The 25,323-nt window shown below is 41.0% G+C and overlaps 1 protein-coding gene across 3 annotated transcripts in view; it reads left to right on the top strand.

The window, feature by feature from the left end:
• Positions 1–1,537: 1,537 nt before the first annotated feature.
• ZNF385B (zinc finger protein 385B) overlaps positions 1,538–25,323 on the top strand; it is a 429,607-nt gene continuing 405,821 nt past the window's right edge. For all 3 annotated transcript variants that reach the window (XM_086719063.1, XM_086719062.1, XM_086719073.1), the window contains exon 1: positions 1,538–1,677. The gene's annotated coding sequence lies outside the window, so the exon portion shown is untranslated. The remainder of the gene's footprint in view (positions 1,678–25,323) is intronic.

Below are 25,323 nucleotides of genomic sequence, written 5' to 3'. Positions count from 1 at the left end.
TTAAGGCCATAATTTTGTGAAAGATAACTTAAGCAATTATCATAACTCGTGATATGTGGGTTATAATGATTTAATGTTGGTGCTTACTTCCTGTACAAAGCAATTTCAAATAGGGTACAGATTTAAGAATAAACACACCAGCGTCTGTCCTTAGTAATGAGTAAGTGAGAATACATACCTGGATGTGAAGGTAATTAGAATTCTAAATCTATAAAAGCTATCTGTCAGATTAATGCTCCTTCTCACCCTGGTAGCTCAGGTGTGCTGGTGCCTCAGTAAACCCTAAATTCCAAGGTGGTTAATAAACACAACCTGCTCCTTTAGAAAGCTCTAGGATGGTGTGCGTGGTGTGTTTGTCAAATCTCAGACCCACCCTGGAGACCAGCATTGGCTTTGGCTGGACACTGAGATATTTACTCTGGACGATTATGCCCAGACATTAACAGCTGAGGGCTTAATTATTAATGGAGTTAGTGTCAATCATTTGAGAATATTATTTTAAAATCATTTGGTCAAAAATAATAAAAACAAAAATCTCTGCCGTGTAACACGGGTCTCTTGTCATTTATTACTCTTGAACTTCTCCACCCAAAGAAGTAATCTCAGAAAACTGCTCTTCTAAAATTATTTTTCCTTCCCCCTTAAATGTTTTCTTTCCAAGCGCTCTCCCTTTCAGAACCCAGCACCTTGGCTGTCTGCACTGTTTTCAGCAGATGCCCCACATCGGGGTTACCAATGACACGTTTTAGTTTTGAAAACTTAAATAAACACGGAAAGAAACCCAGAGGAGCAGAAGCCCCCCCCCCCCCCCCCCCAAGCCTTTCCGATCCGCGGCGAGGCTGCGATGCCTTCAGCGCTGCGGGCCTTCCCGGCTCCGCCAAAAAATGCCCAGGCTGCTCAGTGTGGTCTTCAAGCCGAGAGCCGGTCAAAGAGGAAAAACAAACAGTTGGCTTGACGACCTCCAAGAAGAGTTTCACTCTGGCTTGCCTAATATTTGAAAGATCCGCCCCACCGCGCCGCTTGGCATCTCGGTGTTGGGACCTCGGCGGTTGCCAAGAATTTTTGCAGGGGCTGGAGCCCCGAGGCCGAGGACCGCGCGGAGCTCGGGTCGGGACGGAGCCTCCTCTCCCTCGCTGTGCGCGCACGCCTGGAAAGGCGGGATTTAAAGGCAGCGATGCTGCGGGAGACTCTGCAGTGGCCACGGGCCCCCGAACAGTCCCGCCTCATTCGCCCTAGTGTGTGTGCCTCGCGAGTCCCTGCCTGGTAAACCGTCCACCAGCTTCTGCGCGCGGCAGTGGTATCGGCGCGTCCAAACCCCCGGGGTTGTGGGCCGCGCCAGAGGGCCGGGCCCGAGCGCAGCCCCGGCCGGGCGCGCCCCGCGGGCTCCAGGCACACGCCCCTCACCTGGGCGAGGCAGGGCGCGCAGGCGCTCAGCGCCGGGGCCGCAGCCGGGAGCCTCAGCCCCGCGCCCGCCAGAGTTGGACAGTTCCGGGGCCGCGCCGGGCCGAGCTGTCGCCGGCGCCGCCGCCACCGCCCCGGCTGCAGCAGATAGCGGGAGAGCGTCTGTGCGGAGCTCCAGCGCAGCCCCGGCGGGACTGCCGCAGCCGCCGGAGCGCGAGCAACAGCTTCCCGGCCGGAGGAGCCACTGCCCCACGCGCCAGCGGCCCGCGCGCCGAGGTAAGCCCCGGGCGCCCAGCCCAGCCCGTTGCCCCTGGGACCCGCGCCGCCTTCCCGCCCCGGCCCGCGCGCCTCCTCTCGGCGAGCGGGCAGCGGGGCGCGCCGCCCGAGGGAATGGCCGGGAGCCTCCCCCCGCCCCCCCAGCCCCCCCTAGAGTTTGCACTTTGTGCGGCGGTCCCACTTGTAGAGGAGGATGCCTAACCGCCGCTTGCCCGGGCTGTGGCGTGAGGCTCCTGTGAGCCCCTGGAGTTAGGAGGAAGGCGTGGAAGCCAAAGGAATCAAGGAGTCCCCAGCGTGGGCTCCAGGGCTCGGATTCCCAAGGACGGAGGGGAGGATGGAGAAGGGTAGAGGACAAGGAGAGTGCCCCTCTGTGGTTAGCCGCAGTGCCTCCGTCACTTGAGCTTGGAAGTTTGGGGCTGGGCGTCTGTCTCTTCATTACAGGGAAATGGGTAGTTTGGGTAGATGTGGGAGGAAGATAGAAGTCCACACTTAGGGTTCTGAGAAAGTTCTGCAGCTGAAAGAAGGTGAAATGGGGGCGGTGAGGCAGAAAGAAGGTCCCCAAAGTTTGCACTTGCTGGGAGCCTGGGGTGGGGGCGGGGGCGCTGGGTGAAGGTGTCAATGCAAGATGGGAGGACACTGTGGGACTGCGGAAGGGACAAGGAGAAGGGGAGGGGGAGGACCATCTGCTTCGCCACTGTTATTTGCGGGGGCCCGTGGGGAAGAAGGGAGAGCTGGCAGGACGATGCTTCCCCCAAATGTTTCCCCAGGCTCTGGAGGACAAACAGTTTTTATGGTGAACCTGGATGGGGGAGTGTTGTAGTCCTTCAAGGAAAATAAATTGCCATCAAGCCCCGGCCCCCATGAGTACAAAATAAACACAGTTTTGGAATGCTCTCAAAAGTTCTTGGATTAGGAAACGTCATCTTCATTTTCATGTAGAGATGTGGTTTGCATTTCTCTTCGGGTTTGCTTTGCTCAGGATCATTACACCAAGGTACATGCAAACTTTATTAAGATGTAGCAAAAGATGCTCAAATAGAAATAAAACATTTGTGTGATAGGGTCCAGCCTCAAGCTTGGAAACTGGCAGCTTCAGAACAATGCATAAGCTGTAGAAAATACATTTATCAAATTAAAAAGAAGGCTTTTCATAAAGTCAATAAGCTACATCTTAGACAAAGTTAAAGGTTTTGGCTTGAAAGAGCTCCCTTAAATATTTCAGGACCCTATTTCACCGGTTTTCATATCATACTGCTTTCATTTTATTTTGATGCATATGTGCATTGAGTATGTGCTGCCTCTTCTCTGTGATACATGCCCTTAGAATGCAAATACTGCATTGCAAGTTCTGTTGTTACTTAAAGCTTTTGAGGTGGAAAAAAAATGTTTATTTAGTCAAACTGTTGGTTGTAGTTCAGATTCTGTATTCCCATAAATCAAATATTTGTGGATTTATAATTCACACTGCTACTCATTTCCAAAAATGATTTGAGGAAGCTTGGAATGAAAACCACAAATCAAATAGCTATTCTTGTAGATCTCCTTGACCTCTCATGGATGCGTTTGTAGTAAAATGCTTTTGAGAAGGTGAATTCTCCTAACAAAGGAAAAATTACTGCTCTCCCTGGAATCATCCTAGTGAGATAAATGTTTTGCAGCATAATTCCATTCCTTATGTACTTCATTTGCATTATATTATTTTATGTTACATAAGTAATGATGTCTTTATAGAAGTTTAATGGCTAAGCAGCACCTATATTAAAGAAAACAATGGTGATATTTAATAGCATTTTACCAAATATACAGATTCACTGAGCAAAAAGAGAACAGTGAACTTAATGTATCCTTCTTGAACGGAGGCAGAAAGGGAACCAAGGGAGGTGTCTCCTCTGCAGTCAGATGAGAGAAGGAACTGTCATTAGTACTTGTCACCTAAACATGGCCAATTAGTGAGACCTGTCAGCAGTTAGAAGATAACTTTACCAAGCGTTAACTATCATTAAGGATTATCAAGGTATATCAGGTGTTCTCAGCATTCTTTCTCTCAGGCTAGTGACCTGGCTCAGAGAGAAAAAAAAAATCCTGCAAAACAAACATAACTCTGAAAGGTAAAATGTCTACTCAGCATAATGCTTGTGTGGAGCTCCCACCATGGAAGAGATAAGAATCTTCAATTGCTAGACCACCTCCCCTTACTTTAGATTTTTTCTTCCAGCTGAATTTGAAGATATCATTGCATGATTTTTATAGCAATTTATATTAAAAATTATGAGCAATTAGTTTACTTCTCACAGGAGTAATGGCTTCATTTGTGAAAATCTTTGCTCATAGAAGTAAAGAGCAGAATTGGCTTTCTGCTGTTCCTGGAAGATCCTATGTCTTCCAAGATCTAAAGAACAATGAGTGTATTTGTCCCAATTTCCCACTGCGTTATACTTCTGTGTTTTTATTGTGACTCCCCCCACCCGCACTATTTCACTGTCTCTATTCTGCCATGTCCCCTAGTTCTGTCTCCTGTGTCTCAGTATCATCTTCTTATCCTACCTTTTCTTTTTCATTTTTTTTTTTATTCGGCAGTTCTGATCCTCTTTGCTTTATAGATGATCTCCTTTTTGCTTTTTTGCATGTTACCTTTTATTCATGGTGTCCCTTTATTAGTGCTGGATTATTTTCCAAAAGTGGGATTCCTGAGTCTACTTTCCTTCCTAAATTTTGTATTGACAATTTGAATTAGCTGTGAGATGCCTCTATATTTCTCTCAAGTGCCTTAAACTAACAGGTCTAAACTCTAATCAACATCTTTCTTGTTACAGGAAAAGAAGTGACTGCCAATTTCTGTATTCCCCCCAGTCACCCAGGACCTTCCCAATAGCTTTGCTTTCCAAATATAATTTCACAGATAAGTTCTAAGGACTCCATCTCCATATGATGTCTCATAATGCCTTCTTCTCCACCTTTTTATTCCCACAGGGACTGTCTTTGTTCAGACTCTTATCCCTTTCTAGAGACTACACTAATGTCTTCCTGACTAGTTTCCCATATCCAGTCTCTCTCATTTCCAACCCATTTTACACTTGGTTTGCAGAATAAGCTTCTTAAAGCAGAGCCAAGCTCAGACACTGGCTAATGAACTTTTCCCCAGTGGCCTACCAAATACCATATGAACCTCGTCTCTGACATTTTATAGACCCTTTGCAGTCCAGGCCAAAAGTAGCTCCACATTTTTACTCTGATCTCATAGATTCACTTTCTCATTCATTCATTTGTTCATTCACCATTTTATGGATATCTGAGTGTCTGCCGCATGCCAGGCACAGCTGTAGGTAGTACTTTTGGAAATACCTCTTGTATTAGCTCAATGATATGCTTTATGTGTTAATTTTCAATGATGGAATCCACTGTTAAAATATAATCTTATGTGGTTGAAATGGGGCCCCAGCAATCCCATTGACCTCCCATCCCTACCCTTAGTAGGGTCTGAGGCATCGTCAGAGTCGTGAGTCTCCCTGAAACTATTGGAAACACTGCTCTAGGCAGAAGGCAGTGTTCCCTCAACACACAGCTGGCTTCTGAGTTCTCTGTCTGGGCTTTGGCTGTTCCCTCTGCCTGGAATAGGCCCTCCCACTTCCCCATTACCATTTCCAGCTGTCAGAAAGTCCATGGAGTTGCTCTGCACGTCTCTAAATCCAGTTTCTGCTCCGCCAAACCCTGTAACATTTTGCTTGGCCTCTTCTTGGAGCACAAGTCATTGTATTCCTCCTATATTTGTGCTTTCTGCATTGTCCCCTAAGGGCACCACACCAACCTTGTCTAACCTCAGGCCTTCCTTTCCTGAAATACCCAGCGGGGGGGTTGGGGGCTGGCTTATTGTGGGACATCAACAAGTAATTTAATTAGACTGAATTCTGCCTAGTTCTCTAGTCCCAACTTCTGCCTGTAATAGCTCCTAGTTTTAACAACCCAGTGCGGCTCTTACAGTAGAACCAGGGCTCTCAAATTTGAATATGCATCTAAATCACAAGGAGATCTTATTAAAGTGCAGATTCTGGTTTAGCAGGTCTGACTTGGGGCCAGAGGTACTGCATTTCTAAGGGTTTCCCAGCCGATGTTGAAATAGCTGATCCTTGAACTTGAGTAAGGTAGTAGATAACTTCACAGTTTGGGGAGTTTCCAGCAGCTCCTGCCTCTCTGTCTGGTGATTTTCCTACAGTTAGTGCTTGCTTCCATGTTACTTTCTATGCTGAAAGTATTTGAGGCCTTGACATGCTTCCCAAGCCTGAGTGGAAGCTGTGGTGATGTCTTTGGAGTTTTTCTTCATTTTGCTGAGATAGTGTTGCAGCGGCTAGTTCTCCCTAATTTATTTTTCTCTGGCCAATGATATTTCTTTGTTATATATTCCTTCTTATTTTCTCATTATATTCAGATTGTGGTTGTTCTCCTTTCTCACTCTGCTGTGATTCTTTTTCTTTCCTATGCTCTGTCTGGTTCTTAAAATTCTCTTCAGCTGCCTTGGCTGACTCCCTGCCCCAACTGTTTTCCTATTGCTTCCAATTTTTTTTTTTTTTTTTTCTGCGAAAGGAGCCCTGATAGAGGGTGCAGGAGGCTCCAGTTCTTATTCTGCCTTGACTGTGAGCATGAGATGTTGGACAAAACTGTGTCTTTCTGGTATCTTCACTTGCGGATAGAGGTCTACCTCAGCACTAGGATGCATGTGAGATCTTCACATGGGGCAGAGGAGCTGGTTGAGGGAGGAAACAAGGATCATCTGATGATTCTGGTGTTGGTGTGTGCCCCCATCTAATGTTTCTGTTCTAGATAAACAATTTGAACTTTTGTTTTTGTGCTACTCGGAGGAAGACTCATGTATCTTATGGAAAAAAAACCTATACCTTGGCATTCGCAAATCCTGTAGTTAACCCTGGATTGACACTAAAATCAATTCTGGAGCTTAAAAAGTAGTGATGTTTTTAGCTCATCTCAAGGGAATGATTTAACTTATCAGTATTTTTTAAAATCTCCCCAAGTTATTCTAATTCCCAGCATGGGTAGAGAACTACAGTATCTGATCTGTAAAGGTAGTATGGAGTGATGATTAAGAACTCAGCATTGTGCTTAGCCAAACCCAGACTTTGCTACTCACCAGTTTTGAGAGCTTGGGAAGGTTACTTCACTTCTTGGGTCTTCAATTTCTTCATCTGTGAAATGGGTTGACTTGGTTATTGTGAGGATACGTGGGGCCTTCGGTGGAATCCTGTGCATATTGTGGTTGTTGAAGAAACAGTAGTGGTTGTTTGTCCTGATAATCATACCATTACAATATGTATCCACTGAATTACTTATGGGTCATTTCGTCTCAGATATAACATTCTTCTCACCCCTGTTTAGTTTCAAGATATTCAGCATAGTATAATCACTTTGAGAAGAAATTTATGAGCATATTTTTCAGAAGTCAGTGAAAGAAAACAGAAGGGGGCATATATATTAATAAAAACCAATCACCCTTTTATTTGTGATCCATTTGGTGCCACATCAACTCTATGATTTCATAAATAGCAGAGAAAGATTAAAACACATATAAACGGATACAAAAAGATGACCAGGCTTTCATACCTACTTCATGAAAAATGACTTTGTTCTTTAATAAAGACATTTCTATAATCAACAAATAGAAAGGGTTGAAATTCATGGGTCTAAGAGAGCATTTTGTTTTGGAAATAAACATAAATGTGTTAAGCATTTACATTTCTGAGTTTATAATGGGAAATTGAACTTAAAAATTAAAAAGCACACACAGAGAGATACCCTGTTCTGTGCAGGCTAAAGCTAATAAACTTTTTCTCCTCTTTTTGGCTGAGATTCTAGAATAGCCATTATGCTATAATGCTATCATATTGGCAAAGCAAAGATTGGATAAATGGATATAACCAATGTTAACTAAGGGCCTACATCCCTTGTTTTTCTGTATACATCCAGAAACAAGTGAAAGGATATTCAGTAATTACAGTGGGCCTGGCTTAGGTATTACTTAGGTCAGTAATCAGGGGTTGTGATGCTGATGGCCTTTGAATGTAAAAGAACAGCAGATGGCCACTGTTACTCACCATTTTCTCTTAGGATAAAATGTTTCATTTCTGCACTATTTACTTTTTGATCAGGAAAAGGATTTTTCATTTAAACTGATTAAACCTTTCTAAAGTTTATTTTCCATATTTTGATGTGTACTTTTTAAAATAACACAAGAAGATATTATGACATATTAAAAAGAACTTTTGAGCTACACTAAGAAAAGGTTCATTGTGAGAAATGTTTAGCTAATTCTTTTTTTCAATCTTTGCTTTAATATGCTTGTGTTAAAATTGTGTAAAATTCTACAGAGAGCTGTGATTTTTAATGTGTATTGGTTAAAGTGGTCAGTCTGATGGTTAGTCTATTATGTACGGTTTTCAGAGTCTAAAGGCCTGGACTCTTGATCAACTTCTACTAGTTGCAAATCAAGATTCAGATTCTAATTACTCTCAGGCTTAGTAGATTGCTATTTCTGTAAAATATTAGTTAAGGATATAAAAATGACTACTATACAGTCTTTAGGGTTAAAAGGGATCCTTGTGCAATATGTTCATTGATAAATTGGTAAAATAAGACCAGAGAATCTAGAGTATTTAAAATTTGAGCCTAAGGAAATTAGGGATTACAAGTAAGGATAGAAAAGCTCTACTGGTACTAACACTAAAATTTAAATTATATAAACCTTTTGATGTCTTTAGAGTTGATACCTTAGAGGTGAGAAAACCATACCTTACAGATTTAGGAAAAGAGGTATTACAATATATTTTACCTAAAATGTATTTTACCTAAAATATATATTTTACCTAAAATACAATTCTGAGAGTAAGAACACAAAGCACAAAATACCATACTTTTGTATATAAAAAACACACTTGTATGTAAATACTGGCATTTTTATTTTACAGATATGAATATTTTTATTTTAATGAATTGGTCATTGCACAGGGTCTTACATAACATCTAGAAAGGCTGCTGGTTAAATGTATCCATTACCTGCATATGTTACACAATTGAAGATGGAAAGTAGTATATAGTCTAATGGTTGAATTCAGGCTCTGGAGTCAGAGGTTGTGGATGCAAATTTCAACTCTTCCCCTTATTAGCTATGTGAGTTTAACCAAGTCACTCAACTTCTCTGTGCCTTAGTTTCCTCAGTTTAAGAGACAATGAGAAGTTTTCATGGGATTGTTGTCAGAAAAAAATGAGCACACGTAATATACTTAGCAAAGTTCTTAGGACTTAGCCAAGTCCAGTACCCATAAAGGTAGCCATTAGTATGCATAATACAGTTAAATAATTAATATCAAATACCTCACAGATACTCTGACATCTTTGCCAAGAGAATTGTGCAACTCTAAGTTTTGTGCCTTCAGTTTGAAACTTACTTTGTATTTTTCAAATATATGTTACTTTCTTCTCTACCTTTCCTTGTTTACTTTAGGAGAACAATGAAATGAAATAATAGAGGTGTGGAACTGTAAGCACTACAAGGATTCTAGAAAATTTATAATCATGTGAAGCACAGGCAGATTTTTAATAACAAAATATATAACTCAGGCTGTAGGATTTTTGAAAAGACCAAGTAGCTTAAGATATAGCTTCTGTGAATGTGCTTCGTGAACCTGGGACTCATGTCTAAGCCCGGAAAGTTTGGCAAGTGATCCAAATCAGAGAGTGATCCAGATAGAGGAGCCAGCTCATGTAACCAGGATCTGTGGCCAGGGTGGACTCATTCAAGGACAGACTCTTCTCAGGTATCTGATTATGGTTGAATAGTCACCTGGATCCTCCTGGGTTCACAGGCATTTATTTTAATACCTGCATTGGATTGTCTAAGTTGGAATTTAGACAACAAAATAATTAGCAATAAAGCCCCAAAACAAAACATAATTGGTAAACTATATTCAGGATTACCAAAGAAAGAGTTTAAGTCCATATGTACCTAATTACTACCTCTATGGTTCTTAATGGTCAGTCTCATATCCGTGGGAATAAGACTCAGAATATGGAAGGTAAAATCTTCATCTTGTTCTGCTTTTGCATAGCCTTCCTCTTGTGTCTCATGCTTGTGGCCCTAGGCTGATCCTGAAAATGTCTCTAGTACAGTGATTCTTGGACTTTAGTGTATAAAAGAATCCCCAGAGAGCTTGCAAAAAAGTGCAGATTTCTGGAATTCACCCTCAAAGTTTCTGACTCACCAGGTCTTGAGGTAGGACTCAGTAATCTGAATATTTTATCAAAATATTTTGTAAGTATCCCAGTTGATTCACAGACCACACTTAGAAATTAGTACTAGTTCCCTAGATTAACACTAGTTCTCAACTCAGGATGCATATCAGAATTACTGTGGTTCTTAGTAAAAGTCCAGTTAAATAGGCCAAGTTCAGTTCCTCTATGATGTATTAACCACAGGACACTGTTTCCTTAAGCTGCTCTGAGTCACTCATGTGGAGCCTGTCATGTGCAAATTCTAGAGAATAAGGCTGTATTCTATCATTGACTACCCAGTGGCCTTCAGCCACAGGTTTTCATATACCATGGTTCTCCATAGCAATGTGGACCACTGACCACCTGCCTCAGTGTCCCTGTGAGCTCACGTGTGATATTCAGATTCCAGGGCCCAAACCTAACTGTACAAAAAGAAAAAGAAAAAAGAAAGAGAGAAAGAAAGAAAGAAAGAAAGAAAGAAAGAAAGAAAGAAAGAAAGAAAGAGAAGAAAGAAAGAAAAAAGAAAAAGATGGTGGGATGTGAGGTCTTGGAGCCAGGATTTTCCCTGGTTCCCCAGATGATGGTTATGCCTTGATGAAGTTCTCTTTTCAGTGTCCTATAGAGCTAGCCTCTGCCTACATGGCTCACAGCTTCAGACAACCCCAGTGCTTGTGGTGACCACACCAACTGCAGTGACCATAAGGCCAGTACAGAGACCACCATGACTACTGAATGTCAGCAGTGTTTCTTCCCTCTCACATCTCCAGGCATCTCCCATCTCTACATCCTGCGAACAGCCATTTCTCCTGTCCTTGTGGTTTTATAATGGGAAATACAGGCTCCTGTCTCTCTGGTCTCTTCCTGTCTTCTCTTTTCCACAGCTGCCAAGTAGAGACCCAAGTGACTGTGCCAAATGTACAGATGTGATGGCGCACATTCAAACTGCTGCTGCCCTGGCAGTGAGACCCCTTTAAGCCTTTTTAAATCCTTGAAGTCTTTCTTGCCTCCCTGTGTATAGCTTACATAAGCAGGGTTTAAATTTGTCGAGAATTTCACAAGTTTTCAGATCTGTTGTCTTCCTCTTAAAGTGCTTTGGAAAAAGGAACAGTGTAATGTGCTCTTGGCTGGCATGGAGGAAAGGCAACCTGATCTTTAGAAATATTTGAATTCTTGAAACCATATTTCTCAATTATCAAGAACTATAGCAAGAAAAATTACTGTGTATGTGTAACAGGTCTGTCTTCAGGGCATGTACTTCAGTAGACCCATTTAAAAATATAAATTAGAAAATGTTCTAGTGTTGCTATATGAAATAACAAACAAAAGTGACATTGAAAATGATTAAATATTATATTACGAACAACTCTGTCATTGATTATTTTAAAATCTGAGCAACAGTTTTCTGTCTTATTAAATACTCCTTTATCTATAAAACTTCAGAGATTGATTGAGGGTGAGGTGTTATAAAAGTCAATAGTTTAACATTTCCTCATTGCAAGGTCATGTTTTGATGGAACCTTATGTGTAGCCTGATTCAGTCCTCCTAGATGTCAACCTCTTTCTTCAACAGTAAGGAAGGTTTACTGGTAACTAAAGGGAGCAGGGCTTGGTAAAGTTGGGTGATTGGCAAAAAGGTATACCTACCTGGAAAATGATACCACCCATCAAATTAAATGAGAGAGGGAATTAATGCATATAGGAGATAGGAAAGTCAGGCTTTATGGATCTTCTCAAGAGATAATTACTGGTGACATGGTAAGTTTCTTTTTCTAACAGTAGGAAAAACATTTGAAAGATGAGATCAGAACCATTCCTCAGGGCTAATAATGATGTGTGTTGGATGGGAGGGTTTTTAGTAGTATCTGGGACCTGTGCTTACTTAGGGAGATTGTACTACTCCAGAGACCTCTCGAACCAACCCACTTCCTTGTTGCTGTCAAGCTCTGTTATGACTGTAAGAAAGTGTGCACTGAGAGCATGATTTCAGCACTGGTTGAAGCCACTCTAAGCAGCCTAGCATGAAGAAAGACAAAGCAGAATTTTTGTAAGTCTCTCCACCCTCGTGCTGCCATTTCTTAACCTTCTTTAATGACAGGACAAGGCACATGCCTCACCATCGGGTGCAAGATAAAAGGGCTTTGAACTGACATGGAAGCTGCCTACAAACACTTGAAGGGGTGACATGTGGACAAAGAAGTAAATTCATTCCTCAAGTTCAAGCAGGTGCAGTTAGATTCAGTGGGTGGAATTGTAGGGAGGCAGATTTCAGTTCAATATGAGAGAGAACTTTCTAATGATACATATACTGTTGAGTAGTGCCCTGAAAGTTTCGTACTTGCTCCAGGAGAAAGTAGGTGACAGATGAGAGGATCAGTCACCAGAAAAAACATAAAAGGCATTCCAAGATTGAGTGGAAGCTCAGCTTGGCCTATCACTATAATCTATCCCCTTTTTGGCATTATTGATAAAATAATTTGAGGAGTGACTATAGGCAGGGGAGGGGGACATATAAGAAAAGAGGTACGTGAAGAGGTAGGTACTTCTAGACTCCTTAAAAGATGAAAGAATAATTACCTCACCTTTTCCCTTCTGCTTTTTAAGGACATTACACTTAGTGAGCACCTATAATGTGCCAGAGCATCATGTCATTTAACAGCCAAAAGGCACAACTCCCAATGTGTCCTCTCTTAGCCAGAGTTCTGCAGATGCTTTCCTGTATCTTCAGTGACTCACAAAAACTGTCCTATACACTCATCCTCCCCAAGCTAAACTCCTGGATAATCTTGTCCTATCACTTCTTCTGTTTTCTTTGTGGTGTTTGTAATATTAGATTATAATGATCAGGTTTGTATTGATTGTATTGATTTTTATTACTTGGCTGTAAGCTCTTTGAGAACAGACCCCTTTGACTGGTTCTTCTAGTTAGTGTCTTTTCAAGCACCCGGCAAATAGTAAAAGCTCATGTTTGTTAAATGAATATTTGATTACTCCTTCCATTATACCTCTTCCTCAGAAGAAATACCTAGGATGACTTTTGTCCTCAAGGTAAGGAAATAAAAGGAAAAATACCAGAATATTCTTTCTCCTCCTGACCCTGCCTTTCCATTCCTAAACACATCCTAATTACCTCTTCCATTCATTCTATTTTAGGGGAAGAGGAAAAGCTAGTGAAAGAGAATGACGTAAGAAAAAAAAATCCCCAAAATTAAAAAAGGGAAAACCACCTCTTGTGCAACCCAACCAGAGGTGTTACCTTTGGCAGCATTACTGGTAGGATGAGGAGGAAATCCTGCTCCTGCTATTAACTAGCCTTTGTGACCCCAGACTAATTCTGTGACCACCTCATTGTTTCTTCCCAGTAAAATGAGAAGTTTGTCAACACCATTTTCAGGGACTCATTCAGGTCTGAAATACTGCAGTTCTTAACATCTTTTCCTCTCCAAGGTTTCTTGAAGTCCTTTGCCATTGCCTAGTGTTTTCCTGGGTGACCAAGAATCTAGAACGGTGATGAGAAGCAGTGTCAGGAGGTGACATTGGTATGAAACAGTGTTCTTTTTGATTGGACACACTAGCTCGAGTCCCTGCTCTATGGCCTTGGAAAAATTGTAAACTTCTCTAAGGTCAAGATTCCTCTCCTGTAAAATGGCCAGGACATTCCATACCTCTAGCACTACAAGCACTCAATGAGGTAACGTGTATGAAATGCTAATCCTGCCCCAGAAACATAATGAGCACTTCGAAAATGATAATGGTTATTATTTGGAAATAGTCCCCTGTCTCTCTTTTTTCCCCCTCTTTTCTCCAACCCCTGAAAGACACCCCCACACAAGTCCTGAAGAAGTTTTCTTGGCATAGTTATATTGTGCTCTTGCACATCATTTCTCCTCCATTGAGAATTAGGAGAGGACAGTCAAGGTCTTTTCCTGCCAAGGCATTCTGCTCTCACACGCACAATGGCCAAAAGAGCAACCCATTTCACAGTTGCTGGGAATATATTTATTTTAACATTTACCTAGAAGACATGAATATTACTGAGGAGACACTGGAAGTGGGTGCGGGGTCGTCTGTCTTAATATCATATAATGTATCACACCTAGCCAAGATTCTTTTATTTGCGAAAGCTTTGACTGAGCAACAGTGACACAGCAGCTCCTCAATCTGACAGTAAATAGACACCTTATAAAAATTTATGAAGTTCGGGTTGTAAAGAACAAACTGCACATACCGAGTAGTAACATTTCTTATTAAAATAATTTCATCTTTAAGCCCGTGGTCTCCATATCGCCTATAATAGAAGCCCATGCTCTGGATAGATACCTCAACAGCCTGTAAACTTTTATATGGGCTTTTGAAAAGGGATGATAGTTTTACGAGATACGATTTTCTCATCTCACCAAATTAGATTATTTGAGAGTGTCCCTGGATGTAAAATTTCAATCCTGAGTAAATCTGTACCTCTGAGACTGTGCAGCCTGCTAGCTAGTGGAAATGGAGCATAATAAATCCGCCCTGAGCCCATTTCTCTCCACACAACGCCATAATTCATTCTTTGCTTGGTACCCATGACCACTTTTTCGCGGCTAATCAGTCTGCATCCCAGGCTGGTTCCTTTCATGTGCAGTGCCTCCTTCCAGGTCCAGATCTCGCCGCTCATCATACCCTTTTGCTCACAGGCTTCTTTCTGGAGCTTGTGTGGTATCATGGACCCTCCATCCAAGCTGTTCTTCATCATATGGCAAGCGGTTACTTTAGTTCTAGGGTGGCCTAGTTGTTGCAGTATACTTTTAAAAAGATGCTCTGTTTAAAATGGATTAAAATAGGTAACAGCATCTCTGAGGATCTGTAAACCCAGTAGGTATTTCAGCTATTCTTTCCTGAATCTCCTCTGCGGGGACAAAGAGAGAATGACCTGCTACAGAAGCTACATGTTTCTTTTTTCCCTGCTTCATTTATGAGGACTACTTCTTTTTTTGTTCGTACCATTTTTTCCTCTTCATCTGGTAGAACATTGCTTTGGTCCGATGGCACCACTACCATCGACTGCCACAAAACCAAGAGTGGCTGCGGATGACTTTCAAGGAACTTGAGAAGAAAGAGTTTAGGAAAATGGCCTCCATTGTGGAGCAAAGGCAGACTGAACTGGGAACTAAACACATTGTTTTTGGTCCTATTTCTACCCTTAATTATTTTTGTGGTATCGCACACAGAGTCACCAGCTCTCACTTCTGTCATGTGTAAGGCAAGCAGGTAGCAATAGGTAAATTTTCGTTGAGAAAGTTGTATAAACTATAAATTATCCCCTATTCCTCCCTACAATTTCGTTCAATAACTTAGTGTCTTGAGATGGTTTTAATGGAACGCAGGACTTTGGAAGATTTTTCCAGAGGATTGTGCTGTTGTGCAGGGTATAGTCCAGGGGGCCACTCAGAAACAACTTTGTGCAGAAGGCCAGGTAATCAGCAGTGGCCTGGCCAGAGGGCAGGCACCTAGACCAGCAGTTTGAAGCAGAAGCAACAGCATCCAGTTTTTTGGTTTCAGCAGAAGAGTTATCTTTATGTCCTTCAATGATTTTAAACGTCTGTTAATTAAGCAGCTCTTTACACTTTTTTCATAATGCATGCACCTAAATTCATTTATCCATTTTTCTCTTCAACTCTCTGAATTTGCTAAGAGCCTCTATTTCTTGTCTGGTAGTATAGGAAAGGAAACACAAGCACTGAGAAGCTGGCTAACATGCCCAGAGTGGCACAGTTCAGTGGCAGAGCAGGACTGGGCTCTCACCAAGGAGAGCGGACTCCTTAGTTGCTTAGGGTTCGTCCATGGACAGGCAGCATTGATGTCACTTGGAAGCTTGTTTAAAAATGCAGAATGTTAGGCTCCACCTCAGGCCTACGGAATCCAAATCTCCATTATTAACCTGTCCGTGTTTAGCACATTGAAGTCTGAGGACAGTCATTGGGTGGAGCCTCCTGCTTCCACCGAAAGTTCCTCTCTGCCCCCTGCTTCCAGCACAGGGTCAAGCCCTCTGGGTTCACTGAGAGACCACTCTATAAAGGAAAACTATGCCCAAGGTGCCTTGGGGCAGCTTCCTAGATTTTATATGTGAAATAAAACAGAGTTTTTCCTACCAAGCATTTTGAGGGGTTATATAGAATCACACAAATAGGTAAACAGGCTATGGAATGTGTGTCTCATTTAAAGGCTTTAACAGGTTAGCTCCTGAGCAAACTCCTTCCTAATAGCACTACCTCATATCAGCAAATTCTCACTTAAAAATATGTAAATGTAACAGGACAAGTGGGAAACATATCTCATTAGGTGTCTGAGTGATTAGGATCACTTAAATTAAATCTGTACTTCTGGTTCTGAAATAACTTCAAGATCCTAAGGCTGTTGGATCCAACTAAGTTCCACATTTTGAAAATAGACATGCTAGGTTCTTTACAAGAATATGGTCTTAAAATGTAAGCATAAAAGTAACCAAATAACACCAAATTTGGGATATAATCCTGCACTGATTACTGTTTTGATAGTCAGCAAGTCATTAACTCCTCCAAGGTGACTTTCCACAACTAAGTCACTACCACGTGCAAATATATCAGTGGGGAGAATATTGTCTAAGAGAATCTTTGAAATGTTCCCTTTGTCTTTCATCATCGTGCAAAAGAACCAGTTGGCTTTGAAAAAGTCCTGCCAGCCACACAACATGACAACTTTTGACAGTGCCAACAGAGTTGAATAGGACAGAGACGTGTGACTCATTTTGTTCCAAGATATCCAAGACCACCATAAACATACTTTGAATTCTAGGGCACCTGATACCACATTGTAAATATGGAAACATAGATCATTTAGTTCTTGCATTCCTTAGGATGTACCGGGGATCCCCCAAATAGGGAAACTCTTGCCAAGTTCCTAGTGTGGCCCATCTGAAACGGTCATTTGTGCACATGGTGCTTTGCACATGCAAGCCCAGAAAATAGAACAAGAGCTGCAAATCTTCACAAATATGATGTGAAAAATGCGCATGTGATCCATACAGTTCTTTTATACGAGAGGCAGATGTGACATGCCCTTTGTATGATGAGTTTATCTTTGATTCCTGTCCCCATCAATTTTAGTGACACTTGCTTTTACCTTTATAGGCAGAATGACATTTTTGTTCTGGCTGAAGTACCCTGGGTCGACTGCCTTCAATAACGGCAGCCCATCTATTGCTGAGATTTTACATCTCTTGAGGGTGGCATTATATTCTGCCTCATTATACAGAACTGGTTCTTTTATTTATTTATTTTTATCTCTTACCTGTCTTATATTCTATCGCCTTCTTCCATTCATTGCATTGTACCCAATCAGATCATTGACTCACCAAAGAATTGAACTGGGATAAGGCTACATATTTGAGTAAATGTATGGCATAAGTTGCTACCAGGACATACCATCTGTATAGAGAAAAATATTCTATAATAGACATCCTGGACTCTTTTTCTGAGACTCTTAAAACATTACCATCTTTAGGGGAGTTAGAGTAATTTCTGGGTTGAGAGAATCATTTGGATTTGAGATAATCAATTTTGTGTGGTGTTGGAGTAGTGAGCCTTATGCTCTTGATGTTTGAAGGAAGGATTTCCCTGGTATATGGATATTGTACATGTCACCAAGACAAGGTTAAAAAGAAAGGCAATGGAAAAAGTAAGTCCTCAGTATGGTTCTTCAAGTTGAGTAGTTTATCATATGTTAGAGAGTTGTGATTTTACTGAATGTTATTTGTATTTGGAATACCCTTTGTTATTAGATTTTTACTTACGTTCTGAGAGTGATCCAGTTTGAGATAAATAGTGTTACTTTTTTTTTTTTAAGGCCACAACTAAACATCCTGTACATTTTTACATTACTGGAGAGTCATACTGATTCTTTGTCTACCCTTCTTCTACCTCTTTGCCCTAATGATAAACTAAATGGTTTGATCTTTTTATTCAAAGCATTCCTTTAATTGAACAATTATATTTTCACCTTGGCTTCCTTCTTTCCTTTCCTTCCTTCCTTCCTATTCTTTAATTTCAAATTTTGTTTCATAGAAAGAACAACAATAACAATAGCAACCAGAAGCCACAGGCAACCTTACTGTGTGTGGTAGTGTTTTAAGCACTTAACATGTATTATATCCTTTAATAACAAGATAGACATTATCATCATCCCCATTTTACACATAATGAAGCTGATGCTTAAGAAGTTGAGGAACGTTTCTAAGTAATAAGGCTAGTAACAGACAGAACATGATCTTGAACCCAGTTGTCACTGACTCTAGAACTCACCTTCATCACAAAAACCATACTGCAAGAGTAGAAAGGAAATTTAAACATCATCTAGTTCAAACTATTAACTTGACTAGGTCAAGAGAGGTTAAATGCCTTACCCTAGGACACACAACTAGCAAATGAAAGAGCCCATTTCATTTGGTTCTATTTTTATGGAAGTTATGTGGGAATGTTTCATTCACTCTTAGTGGCTAGCTTGGATTGGCTATCGTCTCTGGATCAATCTGCTGTAACAGGGAGTGTGAGCACACTGCACAGAATTGTTCAGAATGGCTGCTACCTCCCTTGACCCTCTTGCTGCAGGTTAAGAGGAATCTTCATGGCTGGGCAAGGAACAGCTGCAAAAGCTGTTCACTGTATGGGGTTGTTATCTCCCAGGCTGGAAGCTCAGTTCTAGCCAGGCTCTCACAGAGCCGGGAAGCAAAGTTCCTGTTAAGGAATTTTCCATGTTATTAGGATTCCTCCTCCCCTCAAAGAAGACCAAATCCAGGGTGAAATCAGTCTGCCTTCGTTGTTCTTTGCTCAGTCTACTCTCCAGGCCCTGCCTCTCTTTTGAAGATAGATTGAATTTGACAGATGGAAAACCAGCAGCAGTCCTGAGACTGGCTGCCAAATGGGACAGAGGAGAAGGTGATCTGATGGGTTGTGGCATTGAACTGAAAGGGTATGAACATCAATGCATGAGTGAAGACAATGAATGGTGACCCTCTTGAGGAAATAACATTTTTCATCACTGAATAAACCATGCTGAAGGTTTGGGAAAGGGAGAAGGCAGCTACTGGCAAGATACTGCTTTCTGTTGTATACCTATATTACAGATTAGCTTGCATAATGGTGCTTCAACATAAATGTGTGTCCTGACTGGACTTTTTTTAGTCATGTATTCTTCTGACCACAAAACTAAACTTATTCATGAAAAATATGAAGAAAGAAGTGGTGATTCATTGAGATACCCATGCAGGTGGAGTCATGATTCACTGTGATAGAGTTTGTTTCACTCTACATGGGCACTTCCTTTCCCTTTCCAAGCAGGCAGCCAGGCCTGTGTGCTCCCCTGGCCTCAGGGGAGAGTTGCCTTGCAGAGAAGAAAGCAGAAGTTGCCTATAATAGACTAGAGACTGGCTTTGGTATTCTTGAGGCCCCTGGAGGTGACAGTATTCCAGAAGGGAAGAGCAGCAGGGAACTTTGAGAAGGGTAAGCAGGGAAATATGAAAGGAGAGAGTTGATTTCCTAAAGTTGGTGTATTCAAGGTTAGTCTCCTTCTTTGGAGTAACCCAGTGCTGTGGCAGGACTTTGTGAGGGAATGTGATACATTTAGGGAAGCCATGCATTTTATCATAGGTGTCTCCAGCGTTGGCAAAAAATCCTACAGCACATAAAGCACAGCCCCCAGCACCAAAGGAGAGGCCTCCAGTTCATGAGTTTTCTTTAAAAAATGCAAATCTGAGCATGTTTCTCAGCAAAAGATCCCTTCTTTGACATCACATCTGTAGGAGATAGAGAAAGTTATTTCAAGCCGGTGAACTAGCATGTGCAAAATTATGAAGTTAACAGCACATGTGGTCTCTACCAGTGATTTTCTTCATCTGGATCCTAGAGTTGTGTTTATAAACAGCTGGAAGGATGGGCCAGGACTGCTCATGGGTGGGCTTGACTGCCATCTGGTGGAATCTCTGTGGGCCAATGATTTTCAAATGTTTTGAAGGAGCATATATCACTTTTTCAAATAAAAATTTACACAGAAACTCCATAAACTCACATGCTATACCCTCTACCACATAGCTTTGAACACTTGAAGCATCTCTCTGTGACCATGACTGATCAGATACCCATTATCTGATCAAATTTGAGATGTAGAATGATGATTACAATGATGGTAGGAAGATACACAGAGAGTGAAGACAGAGAAGGTTAGACTGGATGCAAAGATACCAACATAGTGAGAAGAAATTTCTAAACACAAATTGGTAATGTAAAAATAACTTCATTTTTTCTAGAAATTTCAGTTTCTGTTGTGAGCCTCATTTGACTTGATGGTAAAAACTTAGTTATACAATTGAGGATTGTACTCTCCTTCTTTGACTTGGATCTCAGTCCACAGAGTGTTTGTATACATGTAAAACCACCACTTATTCAAAGCTTAGTTATGTATAGTGCACATACTTTATAAATTTGAACTCATTTAATTACTATAGTAACACTTTAGGGTATATGCTATTATTATCTCCATCTTATAGATAAAGAAACAGGCCCAGAAAGTTGAGTGATTTGCCAAAGTCCAACAGCTCTTAATGACTAGAGCTGGGATTTGAACATAGGCAGCTCACTACCTGCTATGCTCCAGTGTTTCCATTCGTTCCCAGTGCAGCTATGATGTGGAGGTGTCCATGGGAGTGTACCATTTTGTCCTTGAGAATGATCGGTCTTCTCTGGCATCCATCGCCCTGGATTTGCTTTTTCTCTGTCCCATCTGGTTTTAGCACATCATCCATGCAGGTTGCTTTAGAACCTCCAAAATGTTTTCATTCAACTATTCATAACCTATACTGTGCGAGGAGGAAATGATTGAAGCTGTCTAGGATTCTATCTACCTAGATTAGGGTTTTATTTAAAAAGTTTATTAATTTATTTTTGAGAGAGAGAGAGCACAAGCAGGAGAAGGGCAGAGAAAGAGAGAGAGAGGGAGACATAGAATCTGAAGCAGGCTCCAGGCTCTGAGCTGACAGCCACAAGCTCGATGCAGGCTGAAGTCATGAACTGTGAGATCATGACCTGAACCACAGTCCAACACTCAACCGACTGAGCCACCCAGGTGCCCTGGTTAGTGGTTTTTTCTGGGATTCCCCCGCTCCCCCGGGCACATTTGGCAATGTTTAGAAATATTTTGGTTATCCCAACTGGGGAAGGGGATTAGGTAGATAGAGGCCAGGAATGCTGTTAAACATCCTCTAAAGCACAGGACAGCCCTACAACAAAGATTTTTTTTGGGACCAAAATGTTAATATTACTGACATTGAGAAACTCCAATAGAGACATGAATATAGTACATTTCACCCATTTATTTACAAAGTCATAACTTATTCTCAGGGCTCCATCTTCCCAAGAAGGCACAGATTCCCTAGCTTCTTAGATACATCAAATCTTCTGGGATTTTTTTACCTTTCCTTCCATCTGAACTCAGTGAAAGGCTGGTGAGTGGGCTGGGACCTGGGCCCCCCTTTTCAGGTATTCACGTAAGTCCAAAATCTCTGCAATTACCCTTTAGCTATTTCTCTTTCTCTCCCTTTTATTTAGTCTAAATGTAGGAAGCTTTGCTCTTCCTCATCATATTCTTCCAAGTCTGTTGCCCATGAGTTCCCCTAATGTTTGAAACTCAAACTGCAAGAAATGATTACCTGTTTTCCCCCCACTTTACACTATGCAATCTCTTTCCTGCGGATAATATATACAGAAAAGTCAGCAGACTGAATGAAGTTTTACTGAACTACAAGAAAAACGTTAGTTTGTCCATGTCAGCATTTTACAATCTATATTCTGAGGTGCACCACTGACTCTGGAGATGTCCTTGGGTTTTCTATGAAAAGGGAGAACTTCTGTGTGTGGTTCCCCTCTCTAAGAATTCACAAGTCATATAAGCAAGCTATTTAAATTTGTTTATCTCAGGACTTCCCCCACAGTATTTGACAAGAAAACATTTCCTTTTCATGGAATCCTCAAGAACAGTTTGTACATAATTTGAGGGATGCTAGTCTATATGATAAATGCGGCCTTTACCAAGGCATTAGCAGAGATAAGAGGAGCTTCTAGAGATGCTAAAAAGTTAGAGTCAATAGGACTTGAATGATTGGTTCTGGGAAGTCAAGAAGCAAGAGAAATCAATGCAAGGATATAGAAACTTCAAAATTAAAGGAACAAATTTTGTATCATTCCTTATATATCACAATGTGTTAGGCACCAGAGATTTTTAAAATTATAAACCACAAAATGACCATACTGAATTTGTTTCTCCTGGATTATTGTAATGGATTTTTGAGTGGTCCCCCAGCTTTCGTTCATGATCTCCTGTCATCTCAATGCCATAATGCCACTGGAGAAATCTTTATAAACAAAGATGCAATCATAGCATTGCTTGGATTGAAGAACTTCTGTGATTCATTTTCGCACATAGACAATCTAAACTCATTTGCATCATGTTTAGAGGACCTTGTCAAAATCTTCCTGAATATGGATTTAACCTGGTGTGGCAAGAAATGAGCAACTCTTTCTTACTCTGAAAGATCTTGCCTTGTACTGCCAGTGCCTATGTGCTTATTTTAAGGATCCTGGGGGACAAGCTGTGCTGGGGACCTTGCATCTGCTCTTATCCCATGTGAATGCCTTGATTCTGTATGTTTTGAAAATATAGCTATAATTTTATCTAATATATGTTTTTAAGTTTATTTATTTTTGAGAGGAAGGGAAAGCACAAGTTGAAAGCACCAGGAGATCATGACCTGAGCCAAAACCAAGAGTCGGACACCCAACCAGCTGAGCTACCCAGGCACCCCTTTAATCTAATCTTAGAAAGGAAGTATTGTGTGGTCTGTCTCTGCCTGTGGATATCTTCCATTTGACCTCTGGCTCCACTCTAACCTTTGTCCACTCAATTTTCTGCTCTGGGAGGCTCACCTGTATGGACTGAATCTATAGAATCTCTTGCCCTCTGTGTCTTATAGTTGGGTTTGGTTAATGGAAAGTGCTGGCAGGAGATAGGAAGACGGTAGGAGCATGAGATCAGAGTGTTTATTTCCTGGACCCTATCCTGGAAGGATACCACAGGCTGGCTGTGTCCTGTGCTAGTCATTGCCCCTCACCATATGGCCTCTTAAGGTTTTTTCTGCTCTCTAGATTCAGGTAACTCCTCTGGGTGTTGTAACCCCATCCCCACTCAGACCCCTGGTTCCTGCATATCCTTGTGGTTCCTCTACATCTGACTCTGCACTTGTAAATATAAACTCTCTTCAAATGTTCCCAGTTTGATTGTTGTATTTCTTTCTTATTGGGACCCTAACAGTGACCTGAAACACTTAGATTTTTTTAACATCTGTGAAAGATTTCAATGATAAAGAATTAAGCTAAACAGAGATACTTATCACAAAATGTCCATTTTTGTGTTTTACTTCATATCATTTCAAATGCTACCATAAATTTATCGAATATTACATTTAAAAGTAACTTTAGGGGTGCCTGGGTGGCTCAGTCAGTTGAGTGTCTGACTCTTGATTTTCGCTCAGGTCATTATCCCAGGGTTGTGTGATCAAGCCCTGCATTGGACTCTGTGCTGAGCATGGAGCCTGTTTAAGATCTCTCTCTCTCTTTCTCTTTCTCTCTCTCTCTCTCTCTCTCTCCCCCTCCCTCCTTCCCCCCTCCATCCCTCTCCCCCCTCCTCTACTTGCATGCTCTTTCTGTCTCTCAAAAAAATAGGCAAGAAACTGTTTAAAAAAATAACTTTAGAATAAGGATAGTATTCATTTTCTGGTCAAGAAAGACCATATTTTGTGTGATCCATTGACTGGAAAATTTTCTAGTTCATTGACTAATGAAAATTCATGGGAGAAAATTCATGGGAGTTGGTTTGGGTGGTGGGAAAGACTCCATCTGCGCACAGTTCTCTCTGGTAAGTCCGTGTGGATAGGTGTGTTAGGAAATTAATGGGAGCAACAGACTCAGAAAGCATTGGTTGGCTCAGTGGCTACAGTTTTTACAGCTGGTCTTTAATAGGTCTCAAAAGAATTTTCAAGTAGAAGTAAGAGGCTGTTGACCACAGCTAAGCAGTTCTCTTTTACAGGCAGGTGTTAATCTTCTTCAGGAGAAGAATTCTCCAGAAAGAACCCAGGTAGGAATGCAAATTCTAGGTAGTTTTCCTCCTCCAGATGGTTTATATATTCTGGGTTCTTTGAATTAGGATAGAATATATAACACTGAAACTGAAAGGACTTTCAAGTGGACCTTTGCTAGGAGCAGCAGAAAGTCTTTTTTTGTTGTTGTTTTTTATAGTAATAACTCATATTTAGCTCTTACTCTATTATTCATATTATTTTTCTTTTAAGCAAAAAATATTTTAAATATAGTTTTATATAAATTAATTTCACCTTCCGTGATTCTGGCCATGAAAACAAACATCAAATTACTAATTCTTTTCTAAAGAGGAGTATATAGTGCTAAGATATGACAGACTAGAGATATCATGAAGCTTCCAGTATTCTTCTTTGCTATTTTTTGCTTGTAGATCCAGCCATATAGATATTTATATAGCTATCTATATATAGCTTTGCATCCCATAGAAGCATGTGCTTTCCTTTTCTTGAGGAAATCTTCTTTTTGGAAATGGCAATGCAGTAAGCATTTCCTTTGGCATTGTAGAGGGGATGGAAGCCTATGTATTGCAGCAGTGATGTTGGGGTGATATGTAGGCAAGGATATTGGTCACACTTTCCATATGATCAGCAGTGAGGCATTTCATGTGTGTGAAGATTGTGGTATGAGGGGTAAAAAGACAAATCGGTTGTGTAGGCAGGGTTTATTGTGCAGATTTTCTTGTTTTGTACATCCTGAAGTACCAGGGTTGTTGGGATCAGTTCATTGGGATGTAAGATTAGGAAAGATCCAAGCAGTCTTTTGAATATGTTGTCCTCGAGCTGTGGTGTGTTGTTGTTATTGCATTTCCTATACTTGATCACAGAGAGAAGTGTGTATCATGTTATTTGGAAAGAGTATTTAAAAACAGGCACGGTCTTGGAACCTTGACCTGTGTAACTCACTAATACCCACCTTTTCCACGTCTGTATTCAAGGAGGGAAACATTTTTTTTCTACCCTGGACTTGCACAGAAAATATTGGAGATTTGTATGTTTAAGGAATTGATAAATAGACTGTGAGTATATTTAACACATAAAATTTTAGTTTCTTTTAGCTCTGATTCTGAAGTAATATTAAGGTTGATAAAAATCTGGTAATTCAAGAACTCTGAAAATGTACCTTATTTTTTAGGTTGTTAAATTATAGTAATGATAGA

The sequence above is a fragment of the Puma concolor genome, chromosome C1 (assembly GCF_028749965.1).
Source record: "Puma concolor isolate L17-30 chromosome C1, mPumCon1.1.hap2, whole genome shotgun sequence".
In the NCBI taxonomy this organism is placed as follows: domain Eukaryota; kingdom Metazoa; phylum Chordata; class Mammalia; order Carnivora; family Felidae; genus Puma; species Puma concolor.
This window is presented reverse-complemented; position numbering and strand designations above follow the sequence as displayed.